Genomic DNA, 13,637 nt, shown 5'->3' with positions numbered 1-13,637 from the left:
TTGGTGGGTCCTCTCATGAAATCAACATTGATTTTACCCTTTCTTAGTGTAGAAATTTGTAATGTGTTCTCCTTAAACACACACACACACACACACACACACACACACACACACACGTCAGTTTATTTGGAAGACCACACACAGCTAATCATTTGTATAAGTTGTGTTAGATCAAATGGGAGAATGCATTTAAAAGGCTTCATATGTTATGGCCCCCAGTAAATGTGAGCTGCTGTTATCACCCTGTCACATCATCATCGTTGTCACCATATTCTAGTGTTTTCCTTGCCCTTGATTAGAAGTTAAATCAATGGGAGCTGAGAACTCAGGAAGTAAAAACTCGTCTTTGTACCTTGATGTGCACTTTTTAAGATATAAAGTGAAATCTAGTTTGCCTCTGATTTTAAACTGAAGGCCTTCCAATGAACAGCAATGAACATTCCATTTTAAGTGGGATAATTTTAGTATCTGTTAAAGAATCTGAAAAATCCACTCAAAGAGCATGTGTTACATGCTCTGTGTCTTCTTTACACCCACCTTGGAAGTGGGGAAGAGAAGGGAACCAGCATTTATTGAAAGTGTGCGATGTTCTAGGCATTTCACCTATGTTTTAGGATTGTTTCCCCCTAAAATTCGTATGTTGAAATCCTAACCTCTAGTACCCCAGAATGTTACTGGATTGGGAGACAGGGTCTGTAGAAAGATAATTAAGTTACAACAAGGTCATTAGGATAGGTCTAGTTCAACCTGACTGGTCTTATGTAAAAGAAGAGATTAGGACACAGACACACACAGAGAAAAAACCATGTGAAGACTCAGAGGGAAGACAGCCATCTATAAGCTAAGGAGAGAGGCCTCAGAACAAATCAACCCTGCTGATACCTCCATCTATGACTTCTAACTTTCAGAATTGTGAGAAAATAATTTCCTTTGTTTAAACCACCAACTCTGTGGTATTTATTAGGACAGCCCTAGCAAATTAATACAACATATGTTATCCCATTGACTTTTCTGCACAAACAAATGTTGGGTCATTGGGGTTTTTGGTTTTTAGTCTTTTAAGTCTCCTTTAGTTTTCAATTTCCACTTGCATCTCTCTCTCTTTTTTTTAATTGAAGTTTATTAACATACAATGTTCTATTTGTTTCAGGTGTACAGCATGGTGATGATGCTTCTATACATTACTCACTGCTCACCATGGTAAGCATAGTCACCATCTGCCACCATACAACATTATTACAGTATTATTGACTATATTCTCTATGCTGTACTTTTCATCTCCTTGACTTATTTATTTTATTCCTGGAATTTTGTACCTCTTAATCCCCTTCACCTATTTCTCCATCCCCCACCCACCTCCCCTTTGATAATCACCAAGTTTGCTTTCTGTATTTAAAAGTCTTTTTGATTGTTCATTTGTTTTTTTAGATTCCACATGTAAGTGAAATCATACGGTAATTGTCTTTTTTAAACCAATGTATTATTATCATAATTTGTAGGTAAGAAAACTGATGATTTGAGAGATAAGTAACTTGTCCATGGCCCCCAGGTTGTCAAATAGCTTGGCCAGGCTTCAAACCTAGTTCTGCTGGAGGATACCTGATATATGGTAATATTGTAACAAATATTAACTCTTGTCATTTATTATTGCTATTGGCTTCAGAAAGATATATCCAATTCAGATAAGCACACTACCAAGAGATGAATTTTATGTAGATTAATGGAGGTATTTCATGTAAAGAAGGAAGGAAATATACTGGTTTTCTTGTAGGAAAAGCAGGAACCCAAGTCCCACAAATATTGCTCAAATTCAGCATGAAGTTGACCTTAGCTTCTTAGCCATAGGTTATTATAGAAGCCTCCAAAATACATAGTTTTAGATATCAAATGTACATTGATTTATAAGCAGAATAAGAGGTCTTTTTGGTGGAAATATGTTCTGTAGGGATAGTGTTAGAATGCATTTACACCCGCTCTAAAACCCAAAATTCTTTTCTAAATAAGACCTTAGAAGTCTTTGCCCTAGTCAGTCAAAATGGCCCCTATAATATGGCCAAAGATTAAAATTTATGTTCACAATTGTTTTAAACCAAGATATTACTCTCTGGCTTCTCAATCATATTTTTATTCTTTTTGTACATCTCATCAAAGCATTTCGATTAGAACAAGTCATTGAGCAGAGAAGCCAAAATAAATAGTTGATTTAAATTACTACAGTGAAGGGACCACAGTTTCAGTCAGGCCTAAGTTATGGGGACTTTTAATGATTCTATGAGGTTCTAGTGTTTATGGAATTGGCTTGTACATTGATTGTTTTTTTCTTCCTGATTTATTTCTGATTTCTAAAGTCAACCCATGAATTTCTTAGTCTGTCTGGTCAGAATTTTTTGATGGCTTCTCAGAGGTTCCAGACTCTGAGAACCTCATAGATTTGCAAACCTCATGGTTTGCTTTGCCTTGGAACTCATTAACTCCTGTCACTTAGCCTGAAGCTGGTGACCTCTGCCTAGCAACCTGGCCACATTACCCATGTTTGCTATATAAGAACCAGAGGTGCCATCCAGCTCCACTGTTTCCATCTCTGCTTCTGGAATGGACCAGACAATGCTGCAGTCAAATGGGAATAAAGCTAGAGTACAATCCATCCACAATGTAATCTTTGTTCATGTCTTTCTGGGTGTATCAGGTGATCTGGGTGGATCAGGGGACATCATGGAGTGGTTGAGTGCACAAATTTTGGGCATGGGAAGAATTGGTTCCAATGTCAACGGCCACCTACGAGTCACATGACTCTGGGAATGTTACTTAATCAACCCGGACCTCAGTTTCCTTATTCATTTTTTTCTTCCTTGTTTGTTAAATGGAAATAACAACTATGTTGCGGGTTTGCTGAAAAGATTAAGAAAGTAACATAGGTGAAGCATCTGGGAAAGTGTCTGACATGTGGTAGGTGCCTAATAATGAAGACCGTAAACAGAAGTTTGATAACGTCACCTAATATAACTTCCAGTGCTTGCTGTGTGGTTGAAATTTCATTTGCAACACAACAAAGCCTGCTTATATTTCTACAGGGAAAAAATACCACGGCAGCCTGATGTGCAATTGGGATTTAACCTCACATAAGACCCAAGAGTCCCTATGGAGGGCATTCTCCATGTGTTTCAAACTTGGTGCATCATCCACCAAGCATGTTCCCTCCGGAAAAGCAGGAGACCGCCCAAGGTTTGGATAAGTTCAGGGAAGCATCTGAACTTTTTGGGAGCTGTCCCATCAAAACTGGAGTTGTCTGGGTTTTGACCGCTGGGGCCAATATTCTTTTCTGTCTGGACTTTTAAAAAAGATCAGAACATTGGGTTAGTATTCCCAGTTCTCTGTGTCATTAGAAGCTCTTAAGCACGAAGATTCAACTAATTTCAACCAGAATTTTGTGGGTAAGAGACATGAGTAATGTGAGAAAATGAATGAGGACATTGGCACTCACTGGGGGAAGTTAGGAGCTTCAAGGAGAAAAATAAAAGCTGTCATCATCAGCCAGCCTAAGTTGGAGGGGTTTTTAGGATATGTGATTGTTCCCAGCACCCTGTTTTGAATCTCTCTTACATTTCATAAAGTCAGAAAGTTTGGGTTTGAATTCTGTTCGAATATTATCAGATGGGGTGACTTCTTACAGCCTTCCAAGCCTCAGTTTCCTCAGTAAAAGGAAATATTAATAAGTATTCTATAGGGCTGTTGATTCGTTCGTTTATTCATTCATTCAGTTGGTCTGGCACATAGCGAGCACTCAGTAGATAGTAGCTCCCAGAAAGTTTCTATGGAATCTTTGTAATTCCATGTACCTGGATTTCAAGGAAACTTTCACATTTGTGTCCCAACTTTTTTTTATTTTGCTTAGGAATACATTTTCACCTTTATAAAAAATGCATTTGACCCTTTAGAGCCCTCAGAGAAATTTTTTAAATAGAAAAATGTGTGTCCTTCTAAAATCAAACCAGTGTTGGGGCACTTGGGTGGCTCAGTCAGTTGAGCATTAGACTTCGGCTCAGGTCTTGATCTTGCAGTTCATAAGTTCGAGCCCCAGATTGGTCTCTGTGATGACAGCTCAGAGCCTGGAGCCTGCTTCACATTCTGTGTCTCCTCTCTCTGCCCCTCCCCTGCTCACACTCTGTCTTTGTCTCTGCCTCTGTCTCTGTCTCTCTCTCTCAAAAATAAACATTAAAAAATTTTTAAATCAAACCAGTGTTATTGAACCTCACTAAAATGTTAGTTAGGCTCAGTCTGTATGTTTCTCAATTCACTTTAATTACCACTCATACAACTTAGCTACATCCAAATGTGTCTACAGGGTCAAGCCATCAAATGGCTTGACATTCAGGAAAGAAGCACACTCAGTGACGAAGAGCACAGGCCCCAGCTCCATGAGGGTCCCCAGTGCTGCTACATATACTGCACACCATGAGGGTGAGCAGAGTGTATGCAACTGTTTGCCTTCATAGAGTTTATGACTTTGCATGGCTTTTAATACTTCCCTCAAGTAGTATCATTCGCCTCTCAAACTTTAATAATTCTTTTTTGAGTAGTGTCTTTCTGTCCTCCCCTCCCCACCCCCCCCCATCATTTTGATTTCTAGTCTATTGTCTTTCAGAGTCTGGAGTACGCTCCTGATTTGTCCATGACTGAATCTTGCACTACCCTGAAGAAAACTGTGATTTGAGTAAATACCGCACATTGCTTTCATTAATATGTCACATTAAATTTAAAATCTCAAGTGCAAATCAAAAGTTGGACATCTTAACATTGTTCATACTTCAGGAAGGTCTGCGAGCTGGGAATAATTTTTTCTCATGGGCCAAACACACCACACACACACACGTGCGCACACACACACACACACACACACACACACGGCAGATTCTTATGGTTCCCAACAGTTTTGTTTTGCTTTGTTTTGTTTAACCTCCTCACCATCAAGCATATAGCTCACCCCATGAATGAGCAGCATTTTCTCCTCAAGGGCAGTGATTCTGTGGGTAGGGCCACATGTAATTTGAAAAAGTATATTCTCCCACCCCATGGTATTGAGAATCATGTCTCCAATTGCATCAAGAGAATAGGATTCCTTCTGCCTGCTCTGATGGCTTTATTGAGAAAAGCTTGGCCAGAATTGTCATGCTTTGAAGTCAGCAAAATCAGCACCTTAATCTGTTTTGGAGATAAAGGGTCCCATTGGAATTCTTTCTTGAGAGCTTGCCTGAATAGTTACCCTCAACATCCCTGTTCCACTCACAGCCTTTCTGCTGTCATCATGCACTCACCATAGTGACCTGTTGCTAGGTCAGTGATGTCCCCTGATGGTACCAGGAAACCTTCCCAGCCCCTCCTTCTTGTAGAGAAACAAAGAGAAGGATCACTAGACAAAAGCTTGAGATTTCCTTATGAAAACATTATGATTCTCTGAGAGATTTTATAGCAGGCCCAGAATAAAAACAAACAAACAAAATAAAAGAAAACAAACAGAAAATGTTTTCCTCATATTCATTCCATGAAGAGTTCAAATTTCTCAACAGCAAAAATAAGTCAGGAAGGCTTATAAGGGAAACAGAACAAAGAAAGCTCTTGGGGAACAATTCTGAGAATGGCCCACTTCCTGGCCTCGTGTGAACTGTCACCTAGGAGAAGGCACAAAGTGAGGACATCATTCATGGCCTGCCTCCTATCCTTCTCATTTCCTCCATGAGAAGAACAAAACTGACATAAAGCAAAAAGAGATGGGTACCACTCACCACGTCAGGAAAGAGAATCAAAGAGCAAGAGAAAAGGAAGAGAGGGAGTGACCGGTTCCATCCAGGGGCCTAAACAGAAACTCATTTTCCAGGAGAGGAAGACTTTGTCCAGCCCCTCATGTGGGATCTGGGACCTCCAGGCTGCTGAGTTTGGGGCTGGCAGCAGCTTCTCAGAATCTGCCTTTTGAGAGTAAGTGATGCTTTCCTTCCAATAGATTTGACTAAGCTAATTATGCCTTTGCAGTTGTTCCTACTTAGAGGGAAAGGGCAGCATTTTATCAAGAAGATGGTTTTTGGCTGCTTGTGTCAACCTGCTCTCCTTTTTTTTGAGAACTGCCAGTTTCCAGAAGTCATTTCCTCCCGGCCTGGAGTTGCAGGTACAATAGCACACAAAAAAGAAGAAACGAATCATCATCATCATCATCATCATCATCATCATACTACATAATAATAACCGTGGCCAATTCTATGACCAAATATTGAATTTATTTTTTAGCCTTCATAGATATTAATAGTTGCCACTGACACTAACTGACCTGGTTTCTCATTACAACAAAATTCGATTTTTCTGGAATGGATTTGGGACTCTCCCACAGAATGGTGGGAAAAGACAGGCAGAGTAAGAACATAGTTGGACAGGGAAATTTGAGTTGGTTTCTTAGCAACCTGTTAGATTCACATTTGAGTAAAGAATCCGACTAATTTGGAAATACTGCTTATCAGAAACATGACTACTGTTCAGTGGAAACGTGTGTGCCTAAAGGAGAGTTAAGCTGCTGTGGGTGACTAAGTTCACAGGCATTGTCTCCTATGGCAGCATTCTGCAGATTTAAAACAGGTGGATGGCCAGCAATTTGCCTTTTGTGAAAATAACATTCTGTTAAATGTGATATTAATATATCATATTTCTCCAAGAGCAGGCCATGCCTTGCAGGCTTCATCTAATGAATTCTCCCAACATCCCAGGAGAGCGGAACATGAATGGGAAACTGATTTGTTCATATGTGGCCAGTAAAGTTCATGATTTCCTAACAGGAAAATGTAAATCCCCCCCAAAAATAACAACAACAACAAAACCAACTATACTGCCAAGGTAGGGATTCTGGCGAGATGTTCGAAGGGGGTGAGGTAGTAAACAATGATGTGAAATTCAACTTTGAAGAAAAGTTTGGGGAGAGCTAACAGAAAGATAGAAGGTGGGGTGGGTGAGGAAGAAATCTTGGGTGCTTTGGGAGGGAGAGAGGTTGAGAGAGAATGGGAAACTGACTCTGTGTGACAATTCTTACACAATTAGGTTATTATTTATACAGAAAATTACGATCCCTTGAGATTTGGTTGAAGAGTCATCCTCAGTCCTGTTTTTAATGGAAACATCTTACTGTTTATTAATAACAATAGCTACCATGTAGTGGGTGCCTACAAAGTGTGGTCGGGCTGATTGCACAGAATCCCTCCAACAACTGGATGACATCTGCATTCCTGTTATTCTCATCTAACACAAGAACCTGCTGTTGAATGACTTTCTGAAGTCTCAGGGGTGGTAAAAGTCAGGGCCAGGGGCCAGGCCCACGTCTGTCTGCTCGTAAAGCCTCTGTTCATACCCACGGCATTATGTATTCCTCGTCTTCTCAGGGCAGGTGAGGCATAGCTAGAAGGAAAACAGAGGTCACATTTAGAGGGGCTGAATAATGAGAACAACTTATACCCAAACTTTAGACTTTAAACTGTTGACTCGAACACAGGCGCTGGTGGAAGCAAAGGGATCTGGTAAAGAGAGAAGAAAATCCATATGTGGTAATAACACTGTGTAACTCATTTGTGTGGAGCATCCAGAGTTGTAATGGGTCACGTCGTCAGTGGAGGCCCAGCCATGTCGTGTGACATCATGCATGTAGCTATCACCGCCATGGCCTTGGTGGTTTGTCTCTGTCAGCCACAGGGCTGATTGAGTGGGAGAAGAGCCCATCTCCCACCAGTGATAGAATTTTTTTAGACTTGCCCTGTCCATTTGTTAAATGTTTATTTATTTTGAGAGAGAGAGAGAGCATGTGCATATGCACACAAACTGGGGTGGGGCAGAGAGGGAAAGAGAGAGAGAATCCCAAGCAGGATCCGCATTGTCAGCACAAAGCTCAACTCAAGGCTCGAACTCATGAACTGCAAAATCATGACCTGAGTGGAAATTGAGAGTTGGATGCTTAACCAACTGAGCTACCCAGGTGCCCTATCCTTGTCCATTTTTCACAGAACTCCATGTTATTACTTTGTTGACCCATGAATTGAGCTATAGCCATCTTTCTCTGCTCAGGGATTTAGCCCAAGCTGCCAAAGGGGTTCAGTTAGAAGGCAACTGGTGTGTGCCCACCCAGTGTGGCATCCACAAGCATCCTTCCTACCAACAGCCCAGTTAAGGTTTCTCCTGTCAGAATGAGCTCCTCTCCTGAGGGCTCCACCCCAGAGTCATGGGGTGGCCCTAATCTCAGGGTCTAGGTCCTGCCATTGGGCATTACCTCAGATGCTCCCTGTGTTATCTCACTGAGTATGTTTTTTAGTTTAAGCCGTTATGAAAATAGAACTCAAGCAGCCTATTTCTGCAGGCCTGAATTTCAGGTGTGACTCTTGGGCTTATACTTGCTAGCTGTGAGATTTGGGACAAGTCACTTAAAAACAGACATACAACACCTTTCTAAATCTTGGTTTCCTTATCTGTTGTATGTGGGTACCAGCAGCTAACTGAAAACCAACTTTATTTTTTTTTTCTAGCATCCCACTTGTAGGACAAAAAAATAAATAACAAGAAGTCAAATTCAATTTTGGGGTTTCTTTTATAAGCCAATTTTTCAAACTCACCTGTGAAGATTTAGCCTGAACTCCTATGCTCCTGGAACTACATCTCTAATTATAACATCCTTGTAGTTGCAGGTTTTAAGTTAATGAAAATGGTTTCATGGAAGATTTTTGTAATCTTCACGTAATCCTGTGGAGTAAGTGGATTTGCTTTTTATGCCCACTTTACAGAGAAGGAAACTGAGAACTGAGTCTTAGTGTTTTGTTTTTTGGCTTTTTTTTTTTTTTTAAAGCAACTTGCCCTGAACCTCACAGCTCCTCAAGTAGAGCTGATCCTCAAACCCACATCTTCTGGCTCTGATCCTCAGTCCTTGTCCCATGGCCCATGGCACTGAGGTCAGTGATGACCCAAATGATGATCTAAATGACTCTGAGACTGAATGTGATTCCAAATCTTCAAAGAGATTCTATTTGATCATCCTATTGCACAAGCAAAGTGGGCTTGAAATCTGTATAAAGATTTTTTTTCAAAAATAGCAGATGAAAAATCACTGGTTATAGAACATTCCATGTCTTAAACATTCCTATATAAGTCTGTGCCCCAGCCATCAACATGGAGTGGGGGTCTGGGGGCAGGGTGGTGACCAGACATAGATTCACCATTTGGAGGAAAGCATAGAAGAGCTGTCACAGAAACTTAAAACAGCACATAGCAGGAAATGAGAAAAAAACATTATATATCGTAATCCTGTTTCTGTCTCTAAGGAACAAATGCGAAAACAGACGCCTATGGCTTTAAGAGAAACAGTCATCCTGGAGCGTGTTGCAGGTGTTAAGGAAAAGAATGTTTCTCGTGCCTTGGTTCAGGGGATTCCCAAAGGCACACTGTGTCTGCTTCCAACAGCCCGCAGCCTTCAAGGTGAGTGTTATCTGGTATGTGCTTGTTATTGGGTATGAATGACTTGGGGAGGAAAGCACCCACCCCTTCCAGGGATCTGGCTCCCCATGATGGCTCCATCACTTCATCTCTGTGGGGAGATGGTCACCCAAGGATTCAGGGTCATTGCAAAGAGCCTGCTTCCAACCTTCCTCTTCCTATTCCTCTTTGGCACCTCAATTTTTTCCTAATTATTTTTCTGTTTTCCCTGCTTCTGAAGAAAGGGCTGCACCAGGGAGCACTAGGTAACACACACTCAGGCTCTTCCTAAATCAGGCATCACCACTGTAAGCCCTCTTCTCAATTAAAGGCAAGAAATGAATCATGAGATGGGCAGGGCCTAACCACCACCCTGCCTTGGTCCAGCTAACTCTAATGGTATGAAGGGAGTCCAAATGTTGAGCGAGCTGTTCAGTTCCTCTTGAGGAGATTCAGTTCTGTTCATCTGGATTTCTTGATCTTGGCAAACTTACCTACTTCAAGACATCGGCCATGTGACCTGGAATGCTACATCCAAGAACCAGGGGTTTTAGAGTTCATCTTACCTTGTGATTCTCAGTGTGGTCCAGATCTATGGGCTGCTTGTTCTTAGTCATGCTTATTAAGAACTGTGTTCTCTTAAAGATCAGCAATCAGACCTTAAGTGCCAAATCCCATTTCCTTGTGCGGTTTCCATCTTTTCTTAATTTCTCGTGGTAATGACCCTGTTGGGAGGGTCCCATCCTGATTGTCCTTCTTCTTCTCCATACAATGCTTTAATCTTTTTAGTGATCCACTTCTTTCTCTTTTCCTCTGAATGTATTTTACTCTTGGTCCTCTAGTCTTCTCTCTGCACATTAGCCTTTGGTAAGTTCACCAACCACTGCTTTAAGTGTCGCCTCTATGTAAATAACTCTTGAATTTGTATCTCAAACTCCACAAACCTCTTCTTGTCAATATTCAAGTCTGTAGTGTGGCATTGGAAATGTGAGTTGGGAAAAAAACATGAAGTAGATTCCACATTTACAGTTTGACAGATGAATTAGCCTATAGACATGCCTGAGGCCCATATCATTTAATTGTGGTGGAGATCTCACCAATTTGCCCTAACCTACTTTCCTTTCCTTTTCTTCATGTCATTGCACTTGGACTACTGTAAGCTGCTCCATCCTCCTGACCCATGAGCACAATTGTTCACATTGTCTCCTTCATGAAATGCACACTCCTTTTCCCCCCACCTCTATCAAAACCCTACCTCTAATTCAGCACACATGAACCATTGGTGTTTCTCCTTCATTGCCTTAAAAAAAAGAGGGAAACCTGAATGACCAAAGGGGTGGCTGGATGAGCAGGAGAATGGGACTGTAACAGATCAGGCTCCTCCAGAAGAGGGGGAGGTCTCAATGGGACCTGCCCATAGGTTAAGGGAACAAAGATGATCAATGTTCCCCAACCTTAATTCTTTCTACTACCCACTGCTGCACTGCCAATATTTAGTAAAATCCAAAATGCCTTTAAGTGACCACATGTCAAAGAGTAAAATGCTATGTGGGAGAAGATTCAATGAAAGTTCTTAAACTATTAAAAAAAAAAAAAACCTACTCAAAAGAAGTAAAAAATACTGGTTGATAATTTGAGAGACACAGAAAATATTTTGACCATATTAAGTTCATGGACCGTGACTTATTTTAGGCATTATTGAAAATTTTTAAAGGGCAACTATTTATCAATGACATGTATCATACACTGTCTTTTACCCTATATTCTATCTGCCTCCCACTTTCTACCTTGTCCATTCAGACAGTTGGAGTGTTCACATGGTTTCCCAATTCTCTTTTGTTCCAAGCGGGAGAGAGAGAGAGAAGCAAGCAGGGGAGGGGCAGAAGGTGAGAGAGAATCCTGCCTGACATGGGTCTCCATCTCACGACTGTGAGATCACGACTTGAGCTAAAGTCAAGAGTTGGAAGCTTAACTGACTGAACCACCCAGGCACCCCTGTGCCAGAAATATTTTTATATTTTTTCTTATTTTTTTTAAATATGAAATTTATTGTCAAATTGTTTTCCATACAACACCCAGTCATCTAACTTTATATTTTTTCCTGTTATTAAATTTTATGGAAGGAAGAAAAATGGGAAATGGGGAAATTGAACTGGCAAATGGCTTTGCATGTATACTAATAAATATCCCACAAATGAATTTCTCCTTTTAATCTATTATTAGTCATTAGTGTTACTGGGTAAAGATGCTAGTGGCACGTTTTATTTTCAGACCTCCTAAAACTAAATCTTCTCCTAGTGTACTGAACTGCTTTGTTAGTTGTCCAGGGAAATCCGTATGTAGTGGGGATTTGAATACATGAATTTAACTTTTTACATAGTGGCTTAAAAAACTGTCTTGACATTAGTAAAATTACACAGTCCCCACACTCAAGCCTCCAAGATAGGATGTCTGATCTAAGAAGCTGTATTGGGGAAGGACAGGGAGAATAAGGCCACATTCCTGAGCTTGTTATTAAGGCACATCATTTGCATATTCTTCCCCCACCTCCCCAAAGCCTCTGGCCCCTGATTAGAGGTAGAGATACTGGGGTGGGGAGTTGGGACACCCAGGCTATGATTCTGTGCTCCATGATACCATGCTGCCCCTTGGCCTCCAGCCATCTACCTATCTGAGACCCTGGAAGAACCCATGCTTATTCTCATTACTAGTGAAACACCACAATTACATGGTATTAAGGCTCCATCAGTGACCACATTTTGCATGTGAAAAATATCATGTTATAAAAATTTAATAAGGCATTAGCAAATGAGATCCTGAATCTCATTTTTTTTTCTTGCAAATGAGAGCATGTTCTGTATCTAAATCCTGAGTATAAACCCCTCCCCACGCTCTAATTATGGATAATCAACCTTTCAAAAGCAGAGAGAGAGTCCAGTGTCTGACCCCTGTTTTAAATGAAATAATGTATGGAAGTACCTGGTCACTAGTAAACACTGACACCCAGAAAATGGCACCATTCATTCCCATCATTAACCCTGAGGGTTCTGTGAGTCCCTCTGAGGTCCTGAGGATGGATGTTGTGTGAGGTCTCATGCCACCAAAAACTGACCAACTTGTCTTTTGCACCTTGTACTTCTCCCTCACTGCACTTGTTGTATGTTTAAGACCAACTATCTCTGAAGCTTGGGAAATCCTGATATCTGCACCGATGGGAAATCACGGCTTGGCTCTATTCCTTTAACATCTGCCCATTTGCTAAACTCTAAGCTCCATTAAGGGCTGGGACCCTGTTGGCTTTGTTTCTTCATTGAGTCCCTAGGGCCTAGAGTAATCCTGGCACTTAGTAGGCACTCAGCATTAATACATGGTACGCTGGCTCCTGATCCAGCCATGTGTTCTCAATCCTCTGATTTCTGCTATAAATAAATACAAGCTGTTCTCATGGATTTGATGCTTCTTGACTCATTCTCCCACAGGTCATGTAAGGCGCTTCACTGTAGGACAGTGATTTGGCTAAGACTGAGTTTCCCTCCCACACAGTAACTCATGGGAGACACTGGATGGCCTTTTCTTTTGTGTGCTCAAAAAACACATCCTTTGCACACAGGGGACAAACTGCTTAGGTAGAGAACTTTCGGGAATGAGGAAGTTCTGTAAACAACCAGTTTATTTCAGAGTTCGGTAAACATCCCGCAAACACTAATAACTGTTAGTTAATATCTGCAAATTCATTATATGGTCTGGAATCAATTTCACCCCCTTTTTTGCTTGTTTTTAAGTAATGGAGAGTTTGTAGGATAATTTTAATTGACTTTTCTATTTTTCATCTGTACCTAAGCTCAGACAAAAGGGAGCCAACAGTTCCTTTATGAAACTTTCTGTTGCCAAATAGCATTGGGTCTTTTCGATTGTGTGGTGCACACCCATTGTTAATTATGCTGATTGTTATCCATAATAGAGTAACAAGTGATAAGGAAGGCTCTGGCTCTGAAGCTTGGGAAATCCCCTTTTCCAGGACAGACAGGAAACCACAGCCTAGGCTTTGATTGACCTTGAGCTTTTTTCTCACCTTCCTGGCCCCTCCCTCACCTTCCACTCTCCAACATTCAAACACATCCATCCTCCACTTAGCCATAAATGACAGGAGGAGA

Source organism: Prionailurus viverrinus, chromosome D3 (assembly GCF_022837055.1).
Source record: "Prionailurus viverrinus isolate Anna chromosome D3, UM_Priviv_1.0, whole genome shotgun sequence".
NCBI lineage: Eukaryota > Metazoa > Chordata > Mammalia > Carnivora > Felidae > Prionailurus > Prionailurus viverrinus.
This window is presented reverse-complemented; position numbering follows the sequence as displayed.